Source organism: Rhipicephalus microplus, chromosome X, assembly GCF_043290135.1.
Source record: "Rhipicephalus microplus isolate Deutch F79 chromosome X, USDA_Rmic, whole genome shotgun sequence".
In the NCBI taxonomy this organism is placed as follows: Eukaryota; Metazoa; Arthropoda; class Arachnida; order Ixodida; family Ixodidae; genus Rhipicephalus; species Rhipicephalus microplus.
The window spans coordinates 56,540,589-56,563,325 of NC_134710.1; the positions used below are offsets into that span (position 1 = coordinate 56,540,589).

The window sequence follows — 22,737 nt, forward strand, 5'->3', positions numbered from 1 at the left end:
GCGTGCTCTGCTTGATACTTGAATGCGGCACGTAAGAGAAGGGGTGCTTCACAGGCCTCTTGCTTTCGTGAGTACGACGCCAACGTCCATTGTATAGAGTACGTGAATGGTGAACTCACAAGCAAAGTTGCCCCTAATAGAGGTGCATGCTCAAAGGAATCTGTCGGTGGCGCTGCTCCCGATAAGGATCCTCTTCCTACGGATCGCAAGCGCTAGTTTATGCACTATAGAAGTTATGAAATTGTACTTTTGTTGACCCTTGTAATACACATAGAATGCCGCTCTGCATTACGAGAGTAGTATATACGAATAAGTGAAATCACAAATTCTACCAGCAGGAACGAGTGGGGGGTAAGCTACAGTTATTCAAGCTCGTACTATGCTCGGATATTGAAACGAGATACTTGGAGTGCGCACTTGCTGGCGGGGAGGCTTACGGCGAGGATGACAGCATTTGTCATGTATCGTGGCTGCATCCGGTAAACAATCGTTCAGAAAGTGTGTGGTTCCCGATGGCCCTGGCTGCAATCCGTCGTAGTGCACGCTCCAGTGACTTCGTGGGGTGCACCACGTGAGCGCAGTATTTTTTGTTTTGAATCCATGTCAAGCAGCGCTCCGCCGGCGCCACCAAGAAGCACAGACTTAACGACGGTCTACCGGATGCAGGTGCCATGTGTCGCGAGCACTGTCACCTAGCCGCCACCCTTCGAGCATCGCGCGTCAATCGCTGCTGAGCCTGTACACAACATAAGCGAGCTGCACGAACTACCGAGACAGATCTCTTTGACGGTGTTGGAAGCAGAGATGTGCACGGACTAAATTTTAGAGCCCGAGCCCGGCCCGGGCGCGCTCACTGCGTCAAAGACCCACCCTATATAGCCCGATGCTCAAAGGCTGCGAGCCAGCCTGCCCTGCCCGGCTTGACGTACAAAAGGTAAAGCCCGGGCCCGGTCCGGTCTGGCCTGACGTTATGAAGGTTTGCTACAGAAACAAGAGGCCATTTTCCGATAATGTAGCATTTTATTCAATATGTCAAAATGAAACATATACAAACGACACATGACAGCCATTATATGCAACGATTACAAGTCGTCGTGTAAAGATATGCCGTCCAGTAATTCGGTCTTCTTTGAAGTGCGGCTTTCCTACTTAACATACCCCGCTTAACTGAAGGTCCTTTCGCTGCTTGCATTGGTACCCAAAATTTCCAATATATTTTTCAGAAGCATTGCAATTGCTAGGAATATTTAAACGATTGGTTTTCCCACAAGTTTAGTACCTCAGATGTAGGAGAGGGGAGTATTCTGTGTATGTAAAGGTTGCCCCAGCTATTTTTAGCCAGAGTTTGAAAATATGCCGATACACGCAATTACGATGCATTCAAAGGCATATTGCTGACCATTGCCTGGACTTAGACGATTTTTTGTGTTCTAAAATATTGCTTAATAAGATCTGTTTATTTAACTAGCCTTTGAAGGAACGAAGATGGATAAATATGTTTAGTGAGAAAGTCGCACATCGGTTTGAAAAACGTTTGATTAGACAGTTTCGAACTTTATAAGTGTTAATTATTACTGTTTTTGTGCAAAATACAAATACCCACCAAATACAAAAAATACCACGTGCTCTATCTAGTGCTCGCTAATCTGGTGTTCCCTAATCTAGTGTTTTCTAACGTTCCGCGTATGAACATGAATGACGATAGCATTTGCCCGATTGTGCTGTCACAACAGGGCCGCAACGATGATGGTCGCTTTGCGATGAACACTTTTCGCTATCGGCCACAAAAGCGATAACCACTGTGACTGCTTATCGCTGTCATGAACTGTTGCGAGGGAAGCGAATCGTTCGTACGCACAACGTCAGAGAGCACCAGAATCACGGCGCCTGTATACGCGCGTCAGTGGGTTTGTCACGTGGTATTTTATTTCGCACTTCGCGGGCATTTGTATTTATAAAAAACACAAATATCTAACAGATATAAAGTTCAAAACTGTTTAATTAGACGTTTTGCAAACTGATCTACAACTTTCTCATTGAAAACTTTTATCCATTTTCGGCCTTTTAAAGGTTGCTTAATTAAACATATTTAATTAAACAATATTTTAGGACACAAAAAAATTGTCTGACTAACTCTGGGCAACGGCCAGCAACATGCATTTGGTCGCGTCGTAATTGCGTGTGTCAGCATATTTTCAAACTTTGGCTAAAAATAGCTGGGGCACCCTGTATAATCGCCAAGCTCATCCTCTGTGACTTCACCTTCTCTGTCTAGTGGCTAAAGCACTCGGCTGCTGACCCGCAGGGCGCGGGTTCGAATCCCGGCTGCGGCGGCTGCATTTCCGGTGGAGGCGGAAATGTTTTAGGCCCGTGTGCTCAGATTTGGGTGCACGTTAAAGAACCCCAGGTGGTCTAAATTTCCGGAGCCCTCCACTACTGCGTCTCTCATAATCATATAGTGGTTTTGGAACGTTAAACCCTACATATCAATCAATCATCACTTCACCTTCTCCCCTTACGTTTAAAGTGCTAAGATTCAGATTCTTTTCTTCAATTACACCAAGAAAAGATGGATCGTTTGTTATTCTTTTTTGGAGTAAAGGATAATCGAGAAGTGGTGTGGAGGCGGTCGCAGAAAAGGTCCTACGCGGTGAAAAACAGTTCCAGCACGTCTATGTTTCGGGTTAAAGTCGAGGTTTGCGTCTTACACGACCCGCCCGACAAAAAGCAACGAGGCCCGAGGCCTGCCCAGGCCCGAGATGAGAAGACGTCGGCCCGCCCAAACCCGACGAGCGGGCCGAGATAGGGCCGATATGGGATCGCAGGCTTTCGAATTTCTTGAAGCCTGTGCACACCTCTAGTTCGAAGTATCGTAGCAGCGCTGATTTGATTTGATTGATATGTGGGGTTTATCGCCCCAAAACCACTATATGATTATGAGAGACGCCGTATACCGGAGGGCTCCGGAAGTTTTGACCGCCAGGGGTCGTAGCAACGCTGATTCAATGTCCGAAAACATGGCATATGTCGAAGAAAAAGTCATGTTTATTTAGAATAGGTTGCAGAATTCCGTTTGCTACAGCAGAGCGCATGCAGCAGCAGACGTGATACGTATACTACAAGTTATGAAACGTTGCTCGCAGAAGTTCGTGGCGTACAGATAGAACCACACTTGTCTAGAGTATATGCAGCGGAGTGCGTGGCTGTCGACACTGTTTCTGGCCGCAGCTTCTGCTTCAAGTTAGCTAGCTTCCGTTCGTTCTTAAATTATATCACGGGGGCCTATAGCACGCAGTGTGACCATGTTTGGTACCATTACGGCGTCGGTCATTACATACTTTTACAGAAAACGGCAACCGGAGTGGCTGGCTGGGCGCTCTAAACAAGTGTGATTCCATTACGACAAGGCCGAATACGTCGCAATTCATAAACTGAATGAAATAAAGTGTCGCTCAGCTTTGGGCAAATAAAGGGCGATAAAGTAAATTATGCGAAATATGAGGGGTGCCCTCTAAGCAACAACATACGGAGCAGCATTACAAGCCTTGCATCGAAGAGGTGCGTGAAGAACGCCGCTCGTGTGGGGACACTTCATGAATCAATGAGACCTTACCCATCTTTCTGCTGTGAATTAAGAATGCACGCAGAACAAGTTTGCTTGCTGGGTATTCGCGTAAGCAGCGACTCAGATAATAGTTCTGCTACGTCATCTGTCACTCAATTCAGGCAGAATAGTTTTGTTCTTTTTTTCTCTTACGTTTGCTCACTCCATACACTGTTTCGAACTGTTCGCTGCCGCTGACTTCGGTCGAAATTAAAAGAGACTCGTCCGTGCACTTTCTTTACTTTTCGTGGATTCAGAAGTAGTTTGTAAGGGGAGAAAAACTTCAGCGATCAATTAAGCGCCGGCTTCGATCGCATGCAATGTTACAACGTGAACTTTATCATTGTCTTTTTTGTTTTGTTCATGGGTCTAAGCAGGGGCGCGGTCAAAGACCCTCACGAATCGATCGCCAAAGTTCGGGAATCACCCGCGCACGCACAGCGGTGACGCATTTCGGCAGCACGCACACATGGGCGCTGGAAAGCTGTTCATTTCGGGCTCCAACGAAAACCAGAAAGAAGGTGCGACGCGAAAACGGCGACGCTCGCGACTCGAGTGCCTCGCAGCAACTCCTTCTTGCGCTGATTACGAAAGCAAGCTCGCATCGAGCGTCCTTTGCGGAGTTATACGTGGCCCAAGCCACGATCGTGGCGCACCTTACTGAACGCCTGAGGGAGCCCGCAGAGCTATGGCAGCCCGTTTTACGAACATCGCCGTTTTGTATTAATACTCTTCCCTCCACGCTCCCCCACCCTTTTCCCCCTTTCCGTCTCTGCGCTTCGCCGGCGCACGTATTTTCGTTGGCGTAGAAAATTTAATAACCGGTCGCTTGTTTTTGATGCCTCGGTCGATCTTATTGATTCGCCGATGTTCGGGGGTGAAGGGGACCACGTGACGCTGTCCAACACCTGGTGGAATCCCAGTGAACTGCAGGTGCCGACCACTCCCCTTCGCGCTTTTTTTTCCGGGCTGCTAATTTAATCAGGCTGATCAGCGCACCCAGACTGGCGCCCCTGAACGGTCACTGCCTTCATTCTGTAAATTGTGAGCCGCATTCCAACGCTTGATGAGTGCGCGTTTTTTTTCGCCTCGTCCTGTAGTTCCGGTCGCTTCCGCACCATTCTACTCTGTTGATTTCTTTTTTTTAATTTACTGTATATATACTTTTCTACTCTCCGTTTTTTTTTTTCATCTTAAAAGCAGTCACTTCATTCCGCGTTCAAATGCAGCTAAATCGATTTTTTTTGTGTGTGATATTCCATGCCAAGAAAGTTAATTACTGTACGCTTTTCTTTCCAATGTACGTAATATTTTTAGGAATATATGTTAGTGTTATGAGGAAACAAAGTAACCTGAGAGAGGGGCCGTAAGAAGTGACAAGCCGTGCGTTAAATATTTAGCCTCACATTTGCCGCTTTCTACGCCTCATTTATTAAGTGTCTGTATTTCCCTCTCTCCAGGACGTATTCCATCGACGTCAACCAGCTCATCCGCTGACACATCTTATTGCGTGAGCTTGTTAGCAAAAATAAAATTAAATAATACAATATAAAAGAGCAAGTGTTACGTTCTAAGACCAATGGTAAAATGTGGATTCCCCAACCCCAGTGCAGGGTAGCATACCATAAACTGCCTTCTGGTTATCCTCCTCTTCTCTTTATCGTCTCCCTCTCTCTCGCTCTCAGGGAACACCCACAAACAGTTTACTGAGTTTTCTGTAAACAATGCTGGTCAACAAACATCGCAGTATGTTTTCGCCCTTCCCTGCTTGCATGGTTTGCTTCCCGTAGCTTTTTATTTTCTCTTTTTTTATCTTTCGGCATCAAGCGTTGCTCCGTCTGTGTAACCAAACCAGACTTCTTTTTTTTTCCTGCCTAAACTCCATGTTTCTGGTTTCAGCCTCTCTCTCTTGTAATTACTGACGGATCGCCAAACAGAGATGTGCGACGATTGATTGATTGATTTGTGGGGTTTAACGTCCCAAAACCACCATATGATTATGAGAGACGCCGTAGTGGAGGGCTCCGGAAATTTTGACCACCTGGGGTTCTTTAACGTGCACCCAAATCTGAGCACACGGGCCTCGACATTTCCGCCTCCATCGGAAATGCAGCCGCCGCAGCCGGGATTTGAACCCGCGACCTGTGGGTCAGCAGCCGAGTACCTTAGCCACTAGACCACCGCGGCGGGGCAGAGAGATGTGCGACGAACCATAGCAGTTGGCGCGTATATGTGTCACGCCTTTAAGGTCGAAGGCGGTGTTTCAATTCCTGGCCGTGGTGGCAGCATTCCCACATGAGCGAAGTGCAAAGAACACTCCTCTGCTTGGATAGATAGGTTGATGTTCGAGAACCACAAGTAATAATAATATTATATCTCGGGTTTAACGTCCCAAAACCACCGTATGTTTATCAGGAAGAGGGCTCCAGAAATTTCGACCATCAGGGGTTCTTTAACGTGCACATAAACCGAAGCACAAAAGCCTCGAAAATTTTTCCTACATCAAAAATACAGCCGCTACAGTCGGGATTCGATACGGTGACCTTCGGGTTAGCACTTGATCGTCATAACTACTAGAACACTGCGACGTGGCAACCACAGAAAATGGCATAACTAATCTGGAGCCCCACGCAACGCGGTGCCTCATAATGACGTCGATGTTTTGATAACTGCAGAAATGAGTATTATAGACATTTGCGTGCGTAAGAGTTTCCTCCTATCTGTATTTCTTGTCACCCGCTGCGATGATCGGCCGATCCGAATCATGCAGACATCTTGCGCTACATCTGTTCACACTTCACAGATCTGCAACAGAACGCTCAATCTGGCCTGAAGGAGAAGCAAAATAGTAGGGGCGTGATGAAAATCCGTATTGCCGTCTTTGATGAGCTTATCACGAGCCCGAGAGCAGTCGGCAACAGAAAGCCACCAAGTCCGCATGGTCAGTCGGACTAGAGAAGTTTCTGCAATCGAGATTAAACATGTAAACGTTGCCGAACTTGAGCGTGGCAAGGCTGCCGGGTGATGAAAACGCATTAATGGTTGTTGATTCATTTTCCGGACATATTTCTCGGTCGCGATAAACTCCAAGTTTGTTCAGAATACGTACACACAGCAAGATGTTTGAAGTTAGCGAAGGCAGATGAAGGGCATCGGTCACATTGGATCAGATAACATGAATGTCTTCATCTTAGGCAAGTTTTAGGGAAGCATACTTTTTGTAGTTATTTTTATTCGCGGCTCAGGCCCACTTAGCAAGCGCTGAAATTTACTAACCTCAAACACCTTGATTGCAGCACTGTTCCGTATAGGTGAGGTAATGTTATCTTTACTTCGATTGATAAGTATAATTATTATATTTATTTGTATTGCCATGTTCGTTTTCTTTTGCTCCATTTGCAAAGACTGTAAGCAATGCTCGGTGCAGGCCACGCAGCAGTATTCGAGAAGCGTCGCAATTACTTGAGATCTTTTTTCAATGATTACACGCAGGACGCAAATAGTCTAGTTTAAGCTTACGCGGCCACCAGCGATAACGTCTGAATATTCGATAGCTCATGTATAAAAGCCGACGCACTTTGCCACCTGACACATTATCGACAGCCGTTGCTCTGTTCATTCCTCTCAGTGTGCATATAGCGTGTATCGCTTATATTTTGCGTTTCTCAAGCGCAGTTTCACCATAATGAAAAGTTTCATCTTAAATCCGCTGAGAGCTAGCTTCTTCATATTCAAGAACTCGTGGCAGTATGCTGTTGCAATATTATTACAGTAACTATAATTATATATTAAACACACGAATATCAATAAAATGAATTTTCAACAAAATATTTGGCTAGTAATATATATATATATATATATATATATATATATATATATATATATATATATATATATATATATATATATATATATACAGATATGAGATCTAACAGACAATAATGCCAAGGAAAGTATAGGGGCAGATATTAGACCAAATTGTAACATTATCATCCTGATGAAGGCCAGACTCTAGGCTGAAACGTCGAAATAAACCACGTTGTGACCGCTCACGGAGGATCTACTGGACTATATATATATATATATATATATATATATATATATATATATATATATATATATATATATATATATATATATATATATATATATATATATATGTATGTATGTATGTATGCTGCGATGAGTAGTTCGTGTGTCATGATAGCTCCTAGGTAAATTGTAAATTTCGAGCCTTAGTTTTTTTTTTCCCGGTCGAAGTCGAAGATGGCCTTTTATTTTCTGGTCATACAGCGACCGCTCAACAAAATTTCAGATACTGGATGCGTGTGCAACGGCAATGTTTTGAGAATTTTCACTCCCTGTAGTGAACAAGAACAATATGATAGAAGTCAGTTAGGCTGACGACGCGAATACCGGCTGCGGGAAGAATGCGAGATGGCGAAGAAAATACATAAAAAAGACAAGTTTCAGTTTTGACGCACCTGTCAAAACAACCATGGCAGACTTTCGTGCAAACTTTTTGTCTGTAAACATAACATTCATAGCCCTCACTCTTGCTCAGTGTTTTTTTTTTTCATTTTTTGCTAGTGTTCCACTGAAGTGGTTGCAATATCTAAACATTCCGAGCGTGCTTCTGATAAGATGTTTACAAAGTAATGTCCTTTCCTTCCCATTCGACTGGGTGCTATATAGGTTTGTATAACAGCGATATTGTGGTCTTCCTTTTTTGTTCTCATTTATTTATTTGCTTATTTTTGTCCTGTCTGCGATGACAAGCGGAGCGCTGTGGCAGTACTCGATAACGCGCTATGTCTGTCAGAGCCTAACTCTTGTCGCTTCATGCATAATTTCAATACCTTGGTGCGGTACTTTGGTGTATGGGCAACGCAAAATGTAAACAGTCGCGACGAGTCAACTTACTGCCTATGAGTAGAGCGACACATTGGAGGAATAAAAAATACATTTTTTCAGTTCTTGCACAAGATCGAAATTCCACTTTTCGAAGCATGGATGTCTAAGAAAAGACCTCACATGAATGCCGTGTACTGAGCTGTCCGAATTCTCTGACGGATGAAAAATTCTCGTGGCGTCTGAAGGCACTCACTCTACGGTCGCCGCCGAAGAAAATTGCCGCAGGCGACTATAGGCTGGAATGCTCACTTTTGCCAATCTTTTTCTGCGGGAACTACACATGTATCAGCGCGGTATATATTTATTAGTATAGCTGATATGTGAATTTTATTCCTAGCTGCTATTTGGGTTGGGTTGTTTTTTCATACAGTCCTCACTCATATTTTTTCATACAGTCCTCAGACATTCATACAGTCCTCACTCATGTACAACAAAGTTGCTCTGAACAACGATGGATCATTTCTTCTATTCAGTATTACGATATTGTACACAGCATAACATGATGCCACGGAGAAGCCCGAGAAGTGGTAAAAAATTACGGAACATCTCCCCGAAAGAAACTGTAATGCAATGCGAAGCAACAATGTTGCGCACAGCGTAGACCCGGTTGAAACGGGCGTCGACGCGGGTGCTGGAAGAACGGCTGGAAGCAAAGCTCGGTGTAGCGTTTACTCGAGTGAATGTTTGTTTTAAACGCAGACACGGAAGGCCGGTTGGGTTTCCTGTGAGCTTCATCGCAGAAAGACTGTTCACTCGAACGTTGCGAGCGGTGGAGAGGGTGAAACGAGAGAGATGTCACGCGGCGAGCGGCTAGGCAAAGAGTGACGTCAAGGCGCGCGCACTGCAAGAGAAGGCATGTCCTACTTGGCACCGCCCCAACACCTGCGGCCAGGGGATCGTGGTGCGGACGGAGGGACAGCGTTACACAGGCTAGTCAAAGAGCTGCTTCCCATCCAAAACCAGACGTGCTCGTAAAACGAGGAGTCTTTCCGAAGGCGAAAGACTTGGTTCCCTCATCAAATGCGAATTTTGAACGTCGGCGTCGTCGACTCGAGGGATGCAAAAAATCATCATCACGTGGTGACGACTCCACTCGACGTCATGATGACTTCAGAAAGAGCTAAAACTCGTGACATCATTTGTGACGTCACTGTGACCTCGTGATAACGTCACAACGTGAAGTCACTAGCTGACGCCATCACGCAACATCGTCGCTTGGCCAAAGACAGGCCAATCTTGGAGGCAGGGCATAAACCAGGTAGTTGCCGAAAGCTTGGGATGCCCCCAATCCTGGAGGCAGTGCAAAGCCATGTTAGGTGCAGAGAGGTTCGTCAGGTGGAGAGGGGGAGGGGAATCAATACAACCGACGGAAAATAACCTTCGCCTTCGAGTCGTCCTCGGCGATGCATCAGCAATTCTATGAGCTTTTTTTTTTTTTTTAGCGTAGCTTGATGCCTGTATTTGATATGTGGGGCTTAACGTCCCAAAACCATCATATATGGTTATGAGAGACGCCGTAGTGAAGGGCTCCAAAAACGATATGACGATAGTTATAGCGCGAGAATAAAACGACGACACAGAGACAAGAAGGACACGTGTCCTTCTTGTCTCTATGTCGTCGTTTTGTTCTCGCGCTAAAACTATCGTCATGCCATACCAACTAGCCCAAGCTGCCACACTTCTAAGGCTCCGAAAAGTTCGACACTTGAGGCTCTTTAATGTGCACCCAAATGTAAGCACACGGGCCTACACCATTTTCGCCTCCATCCAAAATGCAGCCGCCGCAGCCGGGATTTGATCCCACGACCATCGACGCGGAAGCCGAGTGCCTTAGGCCTTTTAAACGCTCTACTCACAGCCGCAACGCACGTGCCGGGACCCCTGCCACACACAAGCGGGGGACATATAAGCCAATTGGCGGCGTTCTTTCACCCTCCGCTTGGGTGCGGCAGTTGTGCCGGCACGTGCGTCGCGACTGTGCGGCGAGCGCGTGGAACGGCTCTTAGCCTGTAGACCACCACGGCAGGGCTGGACACTTGTAGAAAAACTCGCCAGAGCGTCGTGGCAATTGTTTGCTTTTTCTTTTTTTTTTTCTTCTTCGAGTTATGTCTCGCTTTATGCATCGCGACATGGTGAGATACAGTATTATAGAGATAAACTCATTCAAGATAACTAAGTCGCAAATGTAATTTAAATTTTTCTGAATTCTGCTGCGCAATATTAAATGCGCTAGGGAGACTCCTTCCGCTATAGATTTCTAATTATATCGTTTTTTCACGAGTCAGTTTCAAGCAATGCGTGGTTCTGTAGGAGCACTTGCTTGCCACGAAGAAGATCTGGGTTCAATTTTCCGTCAAGCCAAATAATTTTACTATTTATTTGAATCTATTTCAAATTTTTGCGCACCGAAAAAGCATATTTATCGCTCACAACCAACGAAACAACCGCCGACGCCGTCATCGTAATTTATGCAATACAAGCTTTTAAACGCTAACGTGGTATTGCAGTGCAATCACAATAACACTCTTCAATAGTTAGCACGACATGACTTATCGTGCACCGCCATAACGTGTCATTCCTGCATAAGCCTTCTTTTTCGTAGCCCGAAAAAAATGGCATGCAATTTATCATGCGTGGTTTAAGTTGTGCGATATATCGAAACTGCCTAAAGGCTTTTAAAACTATACAGTAAGTAGAGTAAGCCTCCTTATACCTGTCACCGCGAGGGAAGAAGTGGCTGTATACTGACTGATTTATGTCCCCGCATGCTTTTTCCCCTTCCTATATAGCAGTGAGAAGAGCGTCAGGCTGTGATGCTGTATCGACGCAGTTTTTATTCCCTTCATTTCCTCTGTCAGCCTCAGCTCCCCCACACCCTTGAACGAGCAAGACGGCCGGCTCAAGTGGCTTCCCTAGGCGCATGGGAAGTCCACCTTTGTGGGGACCGCAGGTGATGGGGGCAAATAAATCGCCGTTTCGTGGGAGCAATAAAGATGCTTTAACTCTTCGGCGAACTGCAGTGCGCGTATTGCGGGTACTGGCGAGAATAAAACTGCTCCCGCGGCGATCAATTCCGGCACAGCGGTACTAGAGAGAACGGGCTCTCTAGAGCTGCGGTGGGGACGCTGGTCGCCGCATTCCTTAGCGGAGGAGCTGCTCCAAAAGGTGCGCGAGATACTGGGACCGTCGGGGCCGCCGCGTTATGGATTGGCGCTCGAGGAGCCTGCTGCGGGCTGACCGCTTGCCGCGGTGGCGGTTCGTTAGAGGACCCATTGAGGGCCGCCCTCAGACAGCACTCCGGGCGGAGTTAAGGAGAAGGGGGCGTCGGAGTTGAATCAGGCGTTGTATGCTTGTTTATTCACGCAAATGACGCCGGAAGTCGTCGGCGCCGCTTCTGGATTCAGCGGCTGGCTCTGATCCACTCGAATGCGTGGATCTATTGTCGCTGGCTGGCTACGCATTTCGCGAAGGGGCTTGCCAGGCACGTTTCGCGGAAGTTGAACAAACGAGCGAATACGAGCATATTTAGTTGTTTGGTATAACTGTCAGTTCAAGCGCACGAATAAACAGAGAGGAAGAGAGGACAAGCCCAACTAGCCCAACTTTTGATTCTGTTGCAATTTATATAGTTGTTCGCAAGAACAACCACAAGCGAAAAAAAATGTAAATATGATAACAGCGAGTGCTAAGGCATTATCAGTCGGTACACATGGTGGCAAACACAGCGTAGTTATCAAACGACGACGAAATGGAAGTTGTTTGTCATTTTAATTATTACAACGGGGCTTTTATACTCGAGGTTTGTCTTATGGCGTAGAAAGCAAATTATCATTACGAAATGGCACGCGCTGTCTTCATCTTGTTCTGCTTCGCTCTGAACACGTACGTATATTTATCTGACGCGGGATACAATAACTTGAATTGGCGAGGGAATGAGTACAGAAAGGAATGGAGAAAAAGAACGAAACGAAGAAGTTTGTGGCGAAGAAAATTTGTCGGCGATGCAGGATTCGAAACCCCGTACCCTTGATCTGATGACGAGCATTTTAACCACTCGGGTATCCAAGTAGACCAGCACAGCACAGAGCAGCCTTTTATAGTATAACACAGTATATCAGGATGATTGGAAAGAGAAGTGAAGACGAAAATGAGGAGATAATGAGTGCAGATTGAGAGAGAGAAAAAGAGATAGAAAGACAGCGAAAGTTATAGAAATAAACAGACAAAAAAAGATAAGATTTAAAATTTGGTTGATCCATCTATTCAGGAATCGGTATGACGCACGAAAGATGTCTTCGCAGAAATAGTTCAATATTTACTGCACATTGACTTTCTATGTCTGTTGGTGTTTAGTGGCTACAAGAACCTTAGGTGTTGATGCCCGCATATTAACACCTTGTTGTGAATCTTCTGCATCACGACAACTAACGACTTGCGACTGGGTTACACTTTCCGAAGACACTACATTGCGCTCACAGGAGCTTCGTGCAAGTCACACTTGAAACAGGCGTTCGCAAACCATGCAATCGAAGTCGAACGGGTTTTCACTCGGTCGTTTTTCAACTCACGATTCGCTGTAGCGAAGGCTGCGTGCCCTGTGGTGGTGTTTGGCATGCGGCGCCGTGTTGGCGAGCAGCGTCCTGCTGTCTTCGGCAAAGATAAGACCGTTTCTGTCCTGCATAGTGTACGACAGTCAGTTGGCTCGCGAGGCGCCCAACTTCACAAACGTGGGAGGAAGAGCTCTCAGCTAGAGTTAAATGGAAAGTTGGGCTAGTTGGAATGCTTGCATGACTGACGCAGTGCTACAGACGAACTCCAACGGAGTGCAGAATGCACAGGACGAGCGCTGTCTCGCAACCGAAATATTTATTCCGAAAAACCAAACCACAAAAACAACACTGGGCATAGCAGACATGCGCGTACACTTTTTGTCCCACAGCAATAATCGTCATCAGGCTTGCGTGCGCTTCCTTTCTTGAAAACTCGGCGCTGGCCACTTTTCTATCGAGAATTCAATGTAACCCTGATAATGGGCATGTCGATCGTGACCGGAATGTACCGGGCGCGGGGCGATAGCACACGGATGGAACGCAATATAGATGATGATTATTGTTGTGGGACAAAAAGACACCCTTTTTACTCGCTCTTTTTTAGAGTATAGCGTTCTTAACTTTGGATTCTCGAGCGAACGAGGTAACCTAACTCTGCGCCTATACTGTGTGATTTATCACTGTAGTGAGCCAAGAAAAATGGAAAGGAAGATTAGTCTATTAAGTCACTTATTTATGCATTGTAGTAAATAGGAGCGTACCCGGCTGTCCATGGTGCGGGCACGAGACAGCCGATATGGCGCATATACTTTAGGAGTGTGAGTGCGGCGTTCGTTGCCACTACTCGGACGAGCGTGAGTGTACCCCAGGACGACTGGCTGAGGGGTGGCGAGCCGCCCTTCTCAGTCCATGTCCAGTGGACCAAATCTGGGCTGACCAGCGAGCCAGTGCTATCGCCCAGGACATCGCACGATGCTCTGCAGACGACAGCTCCTGGAGGCCTATAGCCCGGGCCAGTAATTCCTCGTTGGATCCTTAATAAAGTTTATTACCTACCTACCTTGTAATTTTGATCAATTACCATCATTGCTAGAAGAATTATAGAAAAGGTAACTTGCTTTCGATGAACACAATCTTTGCATTCGGTGGCATCATGCATCGTTTGTCGACAGTCGTATGGTTGCTTACAAAGAACAGCCTGGTACCCCTTAGTTTTTAATTTTCACTACGCATTCTGTCTGTTCTTGACACTGTTTGGGCTAAACGTCAATAGTTCCTTTATTGATTTGTTTTGAGGAGGGGTTGAGCGATAACAAGGATCAGGAAGTGGGGCGAAATGCGCACGACATTTCACCACAACTTCGGGGAATAACAGAGCTGTTGAAAAATCGTAAGTTGCCGTTGTCAACAGTTTTAAAAGTTTGTCTTATGACGAAGAGTATTTCGGGCCTTTGCATTTGAGCTTACTTAACGCCGAATTCCGGCTGTGTTTCTTGCTATTGGGAATACTGGATTATTTACGTAAAACGTGCGAATACAACAGAAGTAACAACAAAAACAAAGGGAAATTTTGAAACGTATTGGTTCATTAAAACTGCACCTGTACTTCCTCTTGGCATGGTGAATAAATGGTTTCGCTGAAATCATAACGTTAAGAAAAGCTTGGGAAACAGGTTTAAAATCTTAAGGACAATAAGGTCGGTGTTGGCCCGCGACGGCTGCTTGATCTATAGCTTGCTTCACATAGCTACTTTCTGATTTCTAATCATGAACATTAAAATGAAGTTTTGCAGTAAGGATATTTGATTATTAACTATTATAGAGCAGCTTGGCAGCTGTGGCCCACCTTTACCACCGATATTGACAAATTTTTATGGCGTTCAAATGTTCATAAATAATGTGCAGAATCGATTACCTACACGCGTTGAGATTCTCCGACGACTTTTATGGATATTTCCTATTTATATTCTTATCATCCGGTTTAGCTTACTGATAACATTCTTACCACAGGCTAAATGCGACATGAAACAGTATATAGCACTGAAATACCATTGCTATAATATAGCGTTGTTTCAGGGCCGGCTAGTGTGTACGTTAATGAACCCCTGGTGGTAAAAATTTCCGGAGCCCTCCACTACAGCGTCTTTCATATTCTTATGGTTGTTTCGGGACGTTAAACCCCACATATCGATTGGGCCGGCTTTCTTCAGGCGCTGGCGCATATCGGGATGCAGGCATGTGGCGGAACAAGTGTTCTCAACTCAGCTAGTTGGTTTATTCTCACAATGGTGAAACAGTGGCAAGGATGGCATAGTACAACAAGGCGAATTGTCATGGCGCTTTAATAAAAATTGCACCCCCCCCCCCCCCCCCGAACGGGAACCCTGCAGCAGACGCCCTCTGCCTATTACGGCGACCGCGACACGTGAGCGCGTCGACGCGCGGCTATTTGGCGAGGCCGCTTTGAAGCATCGACCGTCGCTCGAACGTTGCTCTCCCATGCCGCCTGTATGCCCCTTTCAACGGCGCAGCGCCCTAATTAAACCTTGCAGAATCTTGACCCTAGCGTGACTCGTCTAACAAAGTGAAGGAGAGTTCCAGACAGGAACAAAGGCGTGCAGCTATGGTTGAAACGTGTTTTAACATGACTGAAACATTCTCAACATGGTTGAAAGGCAGCCACATGGTTGGTCATCGCATCGCTAAGCCCAAATGACTTGAGGGCTGCGAAGTTCTTTGCACTCGGTAACCAGGAGTGGTGAGCCACGTCGACAAGTGCCTTATAGTCGAATAGACGAGGCTGCTATAAATAACACCATTTCCCAGATAGGGCTGCACCGCCACGGCAGACTAATGAGTATGACGTATACTGTCGCGCTGCAAGGTAATAAGGGTGAAGGTCACATCCCGGCTGCCGCATTTCGACGGCGACAATGTGGGAAAGCGTTTCCGCTATAATATTCACGCGAAAGCCCGATTGAGACTTCCATATATATATATATATATATATATATATATATATATATATATATATATATATATATATATATATATATATATATATATATATATAGTTCCACATGAGGCGAACAAGCAAACGAAAAACGATGGTTCAAGGACATACGTGCATATGACAGTAACACGCACTTCTTAAGGACATAGCATGGAGGCCCCCTATCGTGAATAATCACTCTTAACAATATTGACCATATCAATCAACAATATATATATATATATATATATATATATATATATATATATATATATATATATATATATATATATATATATATATATATATATATATGTATATATATATATATATATATATATAATAGTAAGTGTTGCAGTGCAGTAAGTTAATTGGAAAGAAACAGAGCCGCCGACATTATTCATTTGAGTACTGTGCAGCAATTATAGGTCGCTAACAACATTGTCTGTGCTTGTAGACACGGGGCTTTCTGCCCAAGCGATCAGGGTCAACACCTTGGTCCTAGTTGTTTTTTGCGTTTTCATGCAGAGCGATGACCGTCCTCTTTTCCCAGTGAAATTCAGCGCTCTCTCTTTCCCCTCCACGCCCCTGTGTGACCCGGGGACCTTGCGGCATTAGGCAGTGAAAGGTGATTTCGAAGATGGTATTATGTACGCCTTCTTTTTACTTTAGGTTCCAGAGAAGGTGACAATTTTCTTGGTTCAACTTTCATTTTCGCGTGACACGCACACGCACACACAAAAAAAAAGAGTAAGGACACTAAGTGCGCTGAGGTCACCTATCAATTTTGAACATAACGGTTCAAGATCACCCTTGCACTCAATGCGCGCGCGTAACGCCACCTCGATTTGGTAAGAGGAAAAATACGAGCAGTGGCCAGAGCCTTTTTACGCATCGGCAGACGTTGATTGATATGTGTGGTTTAACGTCCCAAAATCACCATATGATTAGGAGAGACGCCAAAAATCACCAGATGTTAAATTGTTGAAACGGGATCCCTTTTGCGCCACTCCGCGGAAAGTTGTTGAGCTTACTTTGCAAGACGTTCCCCAACAAGGCACAATAAACATATACATTTCAAATCACTTGAAATTTCAGACACTTCTCTCGTTCAGGGTCTTCGTAAGATGAGAGTGTGTTAATACGCAATGCTTTCTCTCAGGGACGTGTGTGCGTGAGGCATGTAGCGAATGCAAGCCCTACTTCTTTTTCCTCTTTTGCTTTTCTTTTTTTTTCTGGCGCGTGCTATATAGTGGTATACATGACCGCCTGAGCAGCACGCTACATGCTCCAGTGGGCAGCGTATGCACCGTGCTCAGGATCCAAGTTCGGGCGTCCAACTTGGTCGTGCATGTCTAGTGCAAAACACCGCCGGGCAGTTCACTTGCTCGCTCAGCCCAAGTAGCGCTCTAACAGGAGCATGGTTCTTCTGAGCCGCATCCGTGCCGCCCGCTACTATCAAGGAAAATCAAAACGGAAATTGAGTTTTCATATCGCAGCTCGTGTAAGCGACCGCTCGTTCGTGTCTTGATGCGTTTTTTTTTTCTTTTTCCGCACTTTCCGCCCCGACTTTTCCTCGCCACACGCGGGAGTCCCCCTTTTGAAACTACCGTTCTTCGCCCACCTTGGCTTCTTCATTATACTAAAAGCTTTCTTCCATAAACATTGCGCGGTTTCTGGCGCCAGGTACGCCGGATGAGCGGCCGGCATGACTTGGTCGGCTACACACTCGACTGTTTGCTCAGGGCGCCCAAATTAAAAGCGTTTCTCGGAGAGGAGAACCGCGCGTTCGATGGGCACGTGACAGCTCCGCCAACCCGTCTGTTCTTGACCCAATTTCTCGGGCAAAAAGGGAGCGAGGGAAAAAAAATAAATGAATCCTGTGGAAATCATAATTCAGGATGTCGGATGTGTTTAGTGAGGTGCGCACGACTTCTCGCACGCCGGCGAAAATGAAAGTTTGCTTTTCCTTTCCTCCCTCGGCGAGATCGGTAATTGAATCGTCCCAGATGTGTTCGTGTTTAGCTGGTTCGGCGTGCGTGTTAAATAAAGGCGCCTTCTCATGTTTTCCCCGCTGTGCGCAAACGGTTATACTCCTTCAAAGGCACCACCATAAAGGTTCGCGCGAAATGTACCTATAGCACGTAATTTGCCGCTTCTATTATGACAATCCTCCCTGAATTGTGGCACCCACCGCGGTGGTCTTGTGGCTAAGGTATACTCGGCGGTTGACCCGCAGGTCGCGGTATCGAATCCACGCTGCGGCGGCTGCATTTTCGATGGAGGCGAAAATGCTGCAGGCCCGTGTGCTCAGATTTGGGTGCACGTGAAAGAACCCCAGGTGGTCGAAATTTCCGGAGCCCTCCACTTCAGCGTCTCTCATAATCATATGGTGGTTTTGGGGCATTAAACTTCACACATCATTGAATCCCTGCCTTGTGATAATCGACGCACCGTCGTCTTGATAAGCATCGAGACGGGAACCGCCTATTGTCGTCCTGAATGAGCTTGCGGACGTATTACGATATCCCGAATACACTTCAGCGAAAATGTTTGTCTGAAGAAGCTTAGGATTTTTGTCTCACCGTCTCTCCTTTCCGTTAATTTTTATCTTACGCCTTCTGAAGCAACTGCTTCTTGAGTGAAATGAACAGCAGCGTCTCGCGCATTCTCTAGCGTTAGTAAAACTATTTAAAATTAGCATTCAGCATAATTCAACAACCCCATCTCCCACGATGTTTTAAATCTGACTTTATTAAGGTTGATATATCTGCTGACATTGTTTACCGTTCTGCTGGATATAAGTATAAAACTTGTCAGTCGTGTTGGTGTTCATTTATCGTACCTTACCGTGGTCGTGAAAGATACTGCGCAGTTGGGTTTTAAATACCAGCCTTGAAGTGCACTTGGAATCGAAGATAATGACCAAAATGGCTCCCAGTATATTCGCGCGTTCCGAGCAACCGTTTGTTGATGACGTATAGGTGCTTTCAAAGGCCACTCGCAGAACATCACGCAGCTCATAATTCATGACTTCGTGCAAGCGAAGGTTTCTTGGCGGCTGTAGTATTGAGGGAAAAAAAGAAAACGGACCCTACAAGGTGAGATGATATGCGTTCCATCAATATCCGAATGGAATCCGACGTCCACTTATTGGAAATCGGGTCGGTTTGTAGGCGTGAATGCGTGCTATAGTCGGAACGATGCTCAGCGCAGGGCTGCTGTGATGAATTGGCTGCGGAGAGCCACTGACAAGGAGTCCGACAACAGGGTGCGAGAGCGGTGAAGCATACGCCACATTCACGCGGATGAGAACGTTTCGCCATATCGGCACCGTTTCCAGCGCCAACGCTGCCGTTCAATCTCGGACCTGCTCGCTTCAAAATTTTACCAGCGGAACCCCCTAGACGATGCCACCACTATAGTTCACACCACTTGCTTCGATCATATGCGGGCTGTGATGTCTGTGCGTCCATTGTATAGTAGTTGCACAGACATAGCATTCGGGCTTACATGCATTGAACCACTACTTAGATTCCTGTATACGGATCTTTCATCTCGAGACGCTATTTCTTGACAACTGACGAGTGCTAGACGGTATGTCAGGGCAGTAATGTTTCATGAGCTTGAATTTCTTAGTCGGGTACTCTCACTGTGTACTCGAAGCCACCGTCTTCCTTAACCACGGACACCTATGCGTGGTTCAGGCGCTCAATTTGAGAGAGACGTAAAATAAACATACATCTGGTCATGCGCAGCGAGTCCGTACAACGGCAGAAACAATTCACAATTCAATTTCTCAATGTACAATCTAAAAACCAGTTCTTTTTTTAAGATTTGAAGCAACTCTTTGACTAGCCCGTGTAACGTTGTCCGTCCGTGTCTCCGTGCTGACGTGCCGCACCGCGCTCCCCTCACCGCAGGTGTTCGGGTGGTGCCAAGTGGGTCACGCCTTCCCTCGCAGTGCGTGGTAATGTCATTCTCTCTAGCGCCTACCACACGCTTCCTCAGTGTCACCTCTCTCTCGCTTCAGCCTCTCCGCGTCTCTCATAATCATATGGTGGTTTTGGGACGTTAAACCCCACATATCAATCAAATCGATCAGCCTCTCCACCACTTGCAACGTTCGAGCGCACATCGAGTGAAAACTTTCGACTCGTTTATTTATGATGGAGAGGACGCTGGAAATATAAGCGCCTTCGCCCGCCGAAACTTGCGTCGGAGCAATTTGGATTAACCCGGCCGTCGCCGGCGTTGCAAGGTTTATCAGAGGCGATCGCGTTCGCAAATGGCAACGTTGCGCCTGCAACACCGACGAGGCGCGAGCCAGAGAAGCCGAACGCAAGCGTTGGCAGTGGAAGGCCAACGACGCTGATGAGGTGCGAGTCAAGCACGCCGATCGCGTTCGGAAACAAAGAGGGTGCTTGGGTAACACCGACGAGACGCGAGCCAAGAAAGCCGAGTGGAAGCGCTGACAGCGGAAGGCCAACACTGGCGAGTCCTCGACGTCGCCATCGTCGGCAACGTCGTTGGCAACGTCTCGAAAGCGCCGGGTTCTGCCAGCCGATCCGGAGGCGACTTCAAAGAACAATCCGGAACCTCTCGAAGACGCTCCTGCTCCGAGTGCGTTGCCGTGCGCGTCTGCGACGTCCCGATCCGCGCGCTATACTATGCTTCCAACCTGCCGAAAGAACAGGTTTAGCGCTATCTGGAGGAGACGCCGACTGATTGAGGCGAGGCTGTCGAGGACTGTCGACGCGGGCCTCTTATAGTCGCGGGAGACTTCAACGTTGACGTCAGCGGAGGAGGAAGAGAATGACTCGTCAATTAAATGCGTGAAGTCCGTGTTGGCGGAACGGAAACTACCCACTACGATAAGGCTAAAGTACATCGATCTGGTCTTCGCGAACTTCAACGTCGTATGTCTACAGGAAACTCTCAGCGTGTAGTTCACCGATCACAAGGCCGTGGTAGTCAAGGCGAAACGCGCGCCAGCTCTGGCATAGCGCCCGTGTTCACTCTGAAGAAACAACAGCACCTATGCCAGCCATCGCTTCAAACGAATCTTCAAACGCTCACCACAGCACCCGTGTTAGCGCCGTGCAACCCATGACGACCCCTGTGCAACGCTGCTGCTTCACGTCCCATCAAGATTATCTTTGGGAAAATGTCGTTAATGTTCTTCCACAATGCAATAAAACAAACTATCTCGGCTTTGTTTACTATATTGCGATCACACTATGCTAATCTCTGTCCGACATCATTCTTAGCAGTAAGACACACTGCAAGTAACCCGTGCTTCTGAGTGTGTAACGGTTCAGGGCGACCTCAGGATGGCTAACATGTCAGCTGCCCGCCCTTAGAAAATGTCATAGACACCGCTGTAAAAATGTCTTGTGCACCTCGCTGGATCCGTGGCAAGGGTGCTTGGCTGCTGACCCGAACATCGTGGGTGGAATCCCGGCCTCCATTTCGATGGAGGCCGGAAGTCGCCAATGCGATTTCACCTCCATTTCGATGGAGACAAAGTGGTAGAGGCACGTGCACTGTGCGATGCCATAGCACGTTAAAGAACATTAGTTCGGCCCAAATCCCCTGAGTCCTCCATTACGGCGTCTCTCATAACCATAACGTGGTTTCGGGACGTAAAATCTCAGGTATTAATAATAATAATAATAATAATAATAATAATAATAATAATAATAATAATAATAATAATAATAATAATAATAATATATTATTATTATTATTATTATTATTATTATTATTATTATTATTATTATTATTATTATTATTATTATTATTATTATTATTATTATTAAAGGAAAAAGAAAGGTCTAGACGTCAAACGTGGTCTGCTTTCTGTCGCTTTCCAAGTGTGTGTCACCAAACATCGCGGGCGCTAAACATCGATTTCTTCCTACTCGGTGACACCGTTTCTTGGCAGTGAATAGAGACCTACAAGGCAGACATTCTGCGCGCATGTGTCGATTGATCGAGAAAACATTGAATTGGCTTAGTGCGTGTTTTTTTTTTTTTTTTTGCGCATTCAACTTTCTTTTAGGCTCTTAGAACTGGTATTTCGCGAAAGTGCGGGCAGGAAAAAGTTCGCTTACTTAAATGGTCTCCGTCGTGAGCATTTTGTGGTGCTTCTTATGCCCACCTCCGATAAACATACTGGTCGCAGAGACTGTTGTACCGATCGCCAATCGATTGCCACAAGAGATGCTCACTCGGTCGGCACTGGGAAGCCAGACAAAACAACTGTTAGAAGGACCTAATGCGTCAGAACTTGTGCGTCATATTTCCTCTTCACCAATAAGTGCGCGGAAAGTTTGCTACCCAAACCTTCCAAAAAACAGAAGATATCGGTACTTTGATGCCCACGGTCTAACAGTGTAGTATATACCACGGAAAAGTAGTTGACGCATAGATGTTTTTTACGATTTCACCGCCTTGCTTCCTAAACAAAGAGGGGCCTATGTATTCTGCCAGATGTACTATATTTTTAACTCTGCAAGAAGACCACCCGTGAGTGAGTACATAGGTTTTGCAGATTTCGAGGTATTGCGAAAATCTGTCACAGAAAAGTAATGCACTTTTCGTGTTTACAGAAGCGGCAAGACGAAAGAGGTAGCAAATCTTACACTTCTACTTGCGAAGTGTTCCGCAATCAG

General features: G+C 46.1%; 1 protein-coding gene across 2 annotated transcripts in view; it reads left to right on the forward strand.

Annotated features, from left to right (window-relative positions):
* Positions 1-22,737, forward strand: part of LOC119176070 (dual specificity calcium/calmodulin-dependent 3',5'-cyclic nucleotide phosphodiesterase 1A) — a 637,362-nt gene that overhangs the window by 142,379 nt on the left and 472,246 nt on the right. The window lies entirely within an intron of this gene.